The sequence below is a fragment of the Falco rusticolus genome, chromosome 15, assembly GCF_015220075.1.
Source record: "Falco rusticolus isolate bFalRus1 chromosome 15, bFalRus1.pri, whole genome shotgun sequence".
NCBI classification, from domain to species: Eukaryota; Metazoa; Chordata; class Aves; order Falconiformes; family Falconidae; genus Falco; species Falco rusticolus.
This window is the reverse complement of record NC_051201.1, coordinates 17,869,683-17,879,188: the sequence shown is the minus strand read 5'-3', so window position 1 is coordinate 17,879,188 and position 9,506 is coordinate 17,869,683.

Genomic DNA, 9,506 nt, shown 5'->3' with positions numbered 1-9,506 from the left:
ATACAACATTTTTTTTCTGTAGAATACAGTTCCTCGTCCTGTCGCCTTCCACAGTTTGCCTTTGCTTTTACATTGTGTTCTGACCCAAATAGCTGTTCACTACAGACCAGCTGTTGCTACTACTTCACAGTAGCCTCTACAAACAGATCATGAAACTGAAGGTCTTGTGAGGAAGTAGTGGAACAGGTTGCTCGGAAAGGCTGTGGTGTCTCTCCATCTTGGGAAATAGTTAAATCCCAGCTGGATGTGATCCTGAGCAAAGTGATCCAGGTGACCCTGCTCTGAGCCGAGGGTTTGGGCCAGACAATCTCCAGAGGACCCTTCCCACTTCATCCTTTCTGTAATTCAAGCACACAAAAGTGCCGTAAGACTTGTAAAAGTTCTTTATATAAAGGATATAAAGATATATTATTTACTGTTGTAGTCTGGTAGGGAATAATTTTATAGTGAGATCAAAACATTAATCTGCGTTACCAGTTTTAAAGAACTTCATTTTGCCTGATTGATTTTTGTTAGGGTTTCTTTGTTTCTGGGTTTGAGTGTTTTGTTTTGTGGTATTGTGGGTTTCTGTTGGTTTTATTTAGGTTGGGGGTTTTTTTGGAGGGATGTGGTGGGGGGTGTGTTACCAAATACAGATCTACTTGGCTGATTTTAGGCCTGACTAATTCCATGCCATTTTAGTCAGTAGGAGCAGACTGAAAATATTTTCTGCTAATTAAATGCTAGGTAGGTTTTAAACCAGATTTCTAAAGAGGCAAGCCACAGCAAACTTGAAGACCAAGCCCTAAAGATTGTTTTGAAACAAAACTTTTACTTCAGATGAATCACAGAAGCACTCCGAGAGGAAGGAAGAAGAGTTTAATTTTCCTGTCTTTATGGTATTTGTAGATCCTTTTTAAAATCTAATATTAAAATGTTCTGAATTCTAAATATGCTTATTTTGTTGTGGTGGCTGATTTGGCTTTAGGAAACGTAATGAGTATTTGGAAGAAATGTTAACTGTTGTATGCTTAATGGTTTTTTCATGTGGAAGTGCAACTGTTGTGTTACTATTATTTTAATGCTGGCTCGCTTTCTCCTTTTTGGTCTACAATCCATTGCCTGTTCCTCTTTAAGAGCATGCTTATGCACTTTACAGTGGGAAGTAGCAACAGTCTTAAAAAGACATTGTTGCCTGGATTTTTTGTAGAGAAATTTTCTTTTTAAACAAATTGTTTTCAGAAGTTGATAGGATATTGAGTTGTGTATTACAGAGAATGAAAAGAGGATGACTTCTTCTAAAAATACGGTGCTTAGCTTGGTGTGCAGCTGCCATAATTACTTAAGTAAGGTATTGGTGTGTTTGGATTAGGACTCTGTGCATTTGTATATGCAGACTTGTGCCTACACATACACACAGACTTAGGTTATCATATGTCAAAGACGACTGGGAACTTCCCTGCAGCCCACATACCCAAAGCACCTGCCCCTCTTCAAAACTTTGGTGGGCACGATTTTCAGAGGTACTGAAAAGAGAAATTAATTTATAACTACACAGTCTCTCCTGAAAAATGGTCAGTAATTCAATTGTGATAGTAGCTCTTTGCCTGGCTATTGGATAAGTTACTTGACGGTTTTTTAGCAATATGCTCTGCTATAAATTAGAACCAATGTATAAAATAACAGAAAATACTGCATCAGGGAACATATTCCTAAGAGAGAGGAATCTAGTATTACACCCTGCTATTAATTAACATTAGATTTACTATCTGAAAGAACGTGTTTAAAATTCTGCAAAATGAGACATGTTTCTCTTCATACAGTCTCTTTCTCATAATCTTCATTTTCTAAAGGCACAAAGGGACATTATATTTGGAAAATGGAAATTATTTAAGGGTAGTTAAGATGGAAGTTTTATTTGGTAGAGGAATTCTCATAATGTTTGGAAATACTCGGTTTAAATCTCATCTCAGTTCATACTCTTGCTTTTTAGAATGAAATTCTATGTAATGAAGGGAAACCACAAAGAGCCAAGCCACGTTTCAAAACTGCAGAGACATTACTTGTGTCCCTTAAAGAAGAAGAAAAATTAAACTTCTCAACATCCTGCGGTTTTGGTAACCATCAAATGGATAGAAGATAGGACTGAGTTAAATAAGAATCACAGTACCTTGAGGAAACAGAAAGAACTGAATGGGAGGTACGAAAATACACTAACCTATAAAGAAATTGTTGCAGGTGGCATAGAAGGGCTGCCACATTTCAGCTAAAAATTAAAAAACTTGTAACAGATGTGGGCAGAGGTATTCTATTGAAGACTTTTTTTGCCATCCTAAGTTCTTATTCATAGATAAAGTGACTCAACTGATATCTTGTTGAAGTTAACAGGAATTTTGTCAATACTTTTAATTGGTCTATAATGTTCTGAAAGCATTAATTTGTGACTGGTCAAATTGGTTGTGAATAGTCTGAACTGGGAGGTAGACTGAAGTTTCTTGGTCATGACGCAGTAGAAGCTAACAACAATCTTATTTGACTTTAAATTGCTTCCTACTGAGCAGATACTTGATTTTCCATATGCCAGTGTTTGTTTCTCTGAGCCATACCCTGAATCCAGTTGCTTTTCCAAGATAGTTAGCCATGTGAGTCAGTGTTCTCCTTGCTTCTCTCTTGCTCATTGCAAGGAATCCATTTGCAATGGAAGCAAAATGTTACTCTATTCCTGCCCCCCCCCCCTCCCCCCATCAGTTCAGCTTGTCTTGGCTAAAACTTTGAGAACAAATGTGAGGCATAACCAGCTCCCCCATGCCTGTTTCCAGGGGAGGAATGATGACTGTACCACACCTACTTCTACCCTAAACGTCAGGATGTGCAGGCTGTGGGAAGACGCTGGGCTGTGAAGTCTTTTACCTCTCTTTGTCTTCAGTCTAGCTTTAGAAGGAGCTAAATGTAGTCATTTTTTCTTTATATACTGCCTACTATATACTAAATTGTTTACTTTAAGCCAGAAATATCTGTAAAGAATATAGAACTAGAACAAAACTGGGGAGCAAGAGGGTGTTTCTGAGGTTTCATTCAGTCCTTTATGTTTGCAAATGTAGCCTCTCTGTCCTGAGTTATAAACTCCGTAGCGTTGGCTGTATTTTTTATATGGAGGGAAGAGAAACGATTTTTCTGACAAACTTGTCATTTATTGGAATACTGAGGTCACCAACCTCACATGTTAGACTGCACGACAGGGCAGGTAGCAATCAAGATTGGCTCACTGAGGGGTTGGATGAGCCCTAAAGAAGACGCGATGTTATGGTATGAATTGGAAGCGTGGGACAGAAGGTGCTGCTAAGTGGCATGCCGTTTATTTAAGCACATTTCTTTCTGCCTGGGAGTTTACTAGATGACATGTTTGTATCCTGCTTTTTTCTTTCTGCCTTTGAAGCAGGGAGCCCAGTACTGTTTCATATGGCTGAGATGTGTTTGGTTGTTTTAGCTGAGAGGAGATAGTGTGTGTCATCTTTTAAAGTCTCGTATTTGAGCTGTGAGGTTTACCTGGTCTGTTGTGATACTTTTTTTTTACAAAGAGAGGACGATCTGCATCATTTCTCTAAGTATCAGATCTTGCTTATCCTTACCGCTGTGTTCTGGACTAAAGAGCCCTAAATCATCTCTGTTTGGAACTGTGTTAGTTGAGCTAGGCAGACACAATCTTTGGTAGCTTTTCATAGCTGTTTCCCATTGAATACGATACCTTCCTTTGCATATTCACCTTCTCTCTCCAGTCTTTACTCTTCATACTCAGTTCTTTGATCAATCACACACTAAGTTTTTTAAATATGCAGCTTTTTAAAATTACCAACCACTTACCCACCTGCTTAATATGTCACTCTACCAGGAAAGTAATAAGAAGATGAAAGGAGGAAAGTGACTTTTGTGTAGAAATCTGGCTCAAGGTGTGAGTGGAGAAAAAAAATAATAGTCCTATTTCATTATGTCTTATCATCTTTGAAATTATGTAGGTATTTTTCAGTCAACAAATTAATTTTCAGATGGAAAATTATGGTATGAATTGGGTTTGGTCTGCCTTTCACTCATCATATCATACCATTACAGCAAAAACTGGAGTTCATAATGATATTGTGGAAACTGCTGATCAAAGGTTGTTTACACGGACTGTGTTCACTGATTTGCAAAGGTGTCTCATACAGATGCACTTTGATGACTATTCTCTGCAAAACTGTTTTTTCAGAAAGATCCTTTATGCTGATTGCTCTGTAAACTTAGCTATTCTTGAGAGTGTGAGATTACATACACGTTTGTTTGAAAGTATGTTTACATGACTATGATTCAAAATGTTTCATGAAAGGAAGGTATCGGGAAAAAAATTAAAACAAAATGTGATTTATAAGGAAATAGCAATTACAGCTGTAAGTCTAATTAACCCATTATGAAAATCATCAAAAAAATGGCTGTAAAAATCTAAAATGAATTTGAATTCATCAGTAGACATATGTAAGTAAGAATTAAATATAGGCTTTTATCCTGAAAACGTCGAACTAGAAGTAAGTTGTACGGATTTGTACTTTTTAGATTAATTTTACATGTTAGCATTTACAAGGCAGAGGATTCATATGATTTTGATACCCATGGAACATATTTTCAAAATGTATGACAAACAAATTAAGCACCTCTCAACCACTCTTCTGGGATATTTTACCCTATAAGCAAGTATTCTCGTAAGCAAGAAAGCAGTGCAATTGGGATCTGAGGCTACTTCTATGGGATTTATTCTGACAGTATAAGCCTCTAGTCAGATTCAAGAATCCAACTTGAAAAAAGAAAATAATTGATGAAGTAGTCCTTCCTATGCTCAAAATGGGGAATTACTTCCAAAATCATGCTGTGCAGAATCAAAATTCATCTCAGAACTGTAATTCTCACCATTCAAGTAAGAGCTACTAGGTAAGCAAATAAAAAAGGATTTTTAAAAGTACTGTAAGTCAGTTTTAGAAGTTTCATTGTTCTGAATTCTGCACATTGGGACTCACAATATGTAAGGCTTCTAGCTCATAAATTAAGGAATCCGAAATACATTCGGATTTAAATGTTTAATGTACTTTTTCCACAATGTGAGACATATTGACAGGAGTGTAGTTTAAACAGCTTCTGCTATCCAGGAACCTTTAATACTGCCAGTCCCCCAATTTGTTAAATACATCAACATCCATGCAAATACAAAAATGTACAAAAGAATATTATATACATGTGTGTTCTTTTTTATATGAAGTTGGGTCTAGGTAGATAGGAGGCTTCCTATGGGGAAAATGTAAATTTATTATTTCTGCCCCTCTGTTGTTACAGGGTGTTTGCTGCTGACTGTGCAGAGACCAACAGTAGATCCTGCGATTCTGTTCTCAGAACTAAATAACAAAATTGGTGAGCAGTTAGTGCTGTTTGATCTTATTTCTTCTTCAGGGAAAACAAATATGCAGTCAAAAGTATTTTTATGTTAGTGCATCTATAGCTACATCCATTCTAGCAATTTCATTGTAATAAAAACATTAGGAAAAATAAGTACAACATCTTTAACTGACAGTACTATAAGAAAAAGTTTCCAGCTTATGCTTGGTTTAAAGAAACCAGAGAAATATCACACAGTCCAAGTGTAAGCTAGAAGGGGGTCTTCTATTTGATTTGCTGTTTGTTTCCAATCTTGTTCCTGAAAAAAACCCCGAGTTAGAATTAATCTTTACTCATTTTGAGCTTTTTTTTTCTTTACGCTTTGTTAACAGGCTTGGTTTGTGCTACGGTAAATCTGAGTGAAAGTGAGAAAAATGGGACTTACTTTCAAACCCAAATGGAGCCGTGTGCCAAAGCAGCTGGGGAGACCCCCACTCCAGCACACGGGACAGGAACCACGGACCCGGACAGCATTTTCTGCCAGGCTTGAAGGCCTGTGTGGGAACTAGTGTTTTGGGTGATAAGTTATACAGAGGCCTTCCCACATCCAATACTTTTCTGACTTATACCTGGCATTACCTAGCGAGAAGGGCCGGGGATGTTCAATAGCTCTAGCCTTACCAGAAAATACCAGTTCCAAACAGTTTACTCAGATATTGTTTATGCTACTGCCCTTCAGAACGATGAAGGAACTGTGATGTGCTCTATTCCTCTTTATGGACAACTTCTGTTGCTGTGCACTGTGAAATGACCTCCTTCCGTTCTCTGCTTGAGAGATGTATTTAAATGAAAACACCATTTTTAAATATTCCTGTATGTTTATCATTATACTTTAGGGAGCTGACAATTTCTCTATCTTGGTTTACTGAAAGGAGGCACCCTGTTATCAGGGTATGTGTGCAGAGACCAGCATGGAGAAATTCAAAATAATGCCTGCGTCAGAATACACTGTTTCCACAAAGGTAAGAAAAAAGAAAAAAAATATTAAATTGATGGCTGCTTTTATTTTTTATTTTAACGTAGATTGTTCTCTAAAGTGTCGACAGTGTGTTCTTCTAGTATACAAATCACAAAGGAATTGCACTTGAAAGTACAAAAAAGACGCTCAGGGGTTGGGGGTTGTAACCACGTTTGCAACCCTGCGTTTTCGCTTTGAAAGACAGCACACACCATCTCTCTCCACCTTTGCGTTTGTGCAGAGCAAAATGCCCCGTTGCTCTCGGTAGTTCCGAGGCGCGGTCACGTCAGGGCAGGGACACCGGGCGCTTTTCCCCGCGCCCTTTGGCGCCCCGCGGTGCTCCCGGGCTGCGGAGCGCAGCTGCGGAGCGCCACCTCGCGGTGCCCGCCGGGACCTCCCCCGGCTGGGAGAGACCTTGTCACTTCCACCTCCCTCGTCCAGGGCCACTTCCCCAAGCTGCCGCCACCGCAAGGTGACATTCTGACTAAATTACATGTTATTAAATGTAAATTAAATGACAGTTACATGTGATACTGAATATACCCGAAACGATGCGGCCATCGCGCTCTTCCTTCTCCCGCAAAGGTGCAGGTAGGTGCTGGGCAGCTTCAGGTTTTGGCTTATGATTATACATGGGTTTGGGGTATGAACGCACATATTACGGAAAATCATGGCCAATAGTTTTTTTCCTATGCTAGCCTAAAAACGTTGTTTGAAATGAAACTCATTATGGTATTTAGACTTCTCGAAAAAACGGGTACGAAATATGTAAAGGTAGGGGAGAAAAAAGTATCTAAAAGTTATTTAGACTCATATTAATCATACTATGTTTTCTACAGGTAACCAAGCCATAGGGAAAGAAATCTTTCAGAAGGTAAGCGATATCCAAAAAGCATTCTAGACAGGTTATCCTCTGATACCGGCCAAATTACAAAGGTTTTGTGGCGTTCATTCAGACCTGGTATGACTAAGAAGGGGATATAGTCTACCATATAATTTTTTGAGACTTCTGTGTTTTAGTTCAGCTGGCAGGTCAATTTTTTGCATTCCTTTTCAAAGTCATTATATTTAGACCTAGCTATTCTGGTATTTTCGATTTACCACTGTGTAAACTATATATTCATCTAACTTTCCAATGTGTAAAGCTCACCTGCAGACATCTGAGTGGTCTTAGGGTTTCAGAAGCAAAAGAGGGAGTAAGTTTTATTACACTACAAGCTGTACGATCAGTACTGCTCAGTGAGGCTTATGCATCTGTCCAAGGATTTACCACCACATTTTACTGAAGGCCATGCTTTCACGTTTCCTCGCATGATCACAGGACAAAATGATGCAACAAATCCAAGGGCCTAAGCCAGAGTGCTCTGATATTTTAGGAAAACATTTGAGCACAGAGACACTATTTTAAGTGATGACTTGCCATCCAGATTGCGAACAAATACTGTTTCTGGATTCACATAAATGCTGGTGGTGTAGATCTGTACAATAATTACGGGTGTTTCTAGTAAAAAATAATAGAAAACTGTTTTCCTTATCAGTGGTTCAGAAAAAAAGCATTTAATAATACGTATTAGGCAGAAATTTGCTTCTTTCTTGCCAAAGTATTATTTGTGTAGTTGGCAAAGCAGGAAACTAAAGCAGAGTGCGGTTTGGAGGATTGCCAGTGCTAGGCTCAAAGGCTTGATAAAGTATTCCTCTCAACCCTTGGTGGTATCAGAGTCAAAATATTATTCACACTATGATTGTGACATAGTTTTGCAACATCCTGAACATGTATATTCAAGTAACACTAAGACTCTGTTCAAGCCACAGAATTTTGCGGTAGGAGATCTCTGACATCTGCATAACACGTAAATGAGCATTTAATGATCATCTTGCCTGCCTTAGCACGATCAGGACCTAATACAGCCAAGACACTTTGAAGGAAGTTTCGTCTGAAAAGCCCGCTGATGAAGGTAACCATGTCAAAAAGATTTCTGGAAATGCAACCTTCAAAGGAGAGATGGTGGGAAAAGATTTAGAGCAAAAAAAAAAAGAAAATACATATAGCAGGAAAGAAATTCAGAAAGAAAAGGAGGTAACAGGTGATCGCTACGGCATGTAGCGGGAGAAGGTAGATCGTTTCGGATATGAACCCAAGTGGAAGTTGCACAGCACTTCAGAGGTGCGGGCAAGGCGCTTGCATTTGAGACACTGAAGAACAGGAAATTGCAAAAGGGTTTTAGGAACTGAGACAGTGGTTTGGCCAGAATAATAACGTTATTAACTGACCGGAGATTTTAAAGTGGCACTGTGAGGAGAGGAAGATAGCAGCAGGTTGCGGTAATTGAGACAATGGAATAACCTCAGCATGGGATTTTTGGTCACAGTTTAGGAACAAAAAAAGAAATCTGCCCTGTATTAACTGATTTTTTATTTTCTCTTACTTTTTTATACTTGACATAGCATGGATTTTGTTGCCATTTTCCCAACCTTGACAAATTGCTTCAGTTTTGGTTATAGCATTTTTGTAATTCTACTGTGCTCAGCAGTAGTCTAATTACAAACAGAAACGCCTCAATTTTGTTCTTATATGCCTTCTCTTCAGCAGCTAAACTTTGTATGTGTATGTCCGTGTCTGTGTAGTTAAGTTAACACTGTGTGTATGTACACCTCTCAGCGGCAGTATCGGAAGCTGATCTGTAGTATTAAATTAAAGGAGGGAAAAATCCAGCTGAACTGTCGGGTGCCACGCCGGTTTTAGAAGCCTGCTAACATCGTGGCGAAGGTCTGTGGCTGAGGGAGGCGGCGCGGGTGCGAGGCGGCAGCGCCCGTGTTATGTGAGGGGGGCGCCGCCCGGCAGCTCCCTCAGCGGCCCCGGCAGCTCCCTCAGCGGCTCCCGCTGCCCTGCGGCTCACGGGCCCCGCCGCGCCCGGCTCGCCGCCTTTTCTCCGCACTCGTAACTCCGGCGGCGGCGACCCCGCCCCGGCCGCGACCCGAGAGGCGCCGTCCGGCAGCGACCGAGCCCGCCTCAGCCCGCGCCCCCAGGCAGCTGCGGACCGGCCGCAGGCTAATGGCCGCCCCGGCCCGAAGCCAATGGCGCGACTGCCCGCTCCCGCCGCCGGCCAATGGGAGA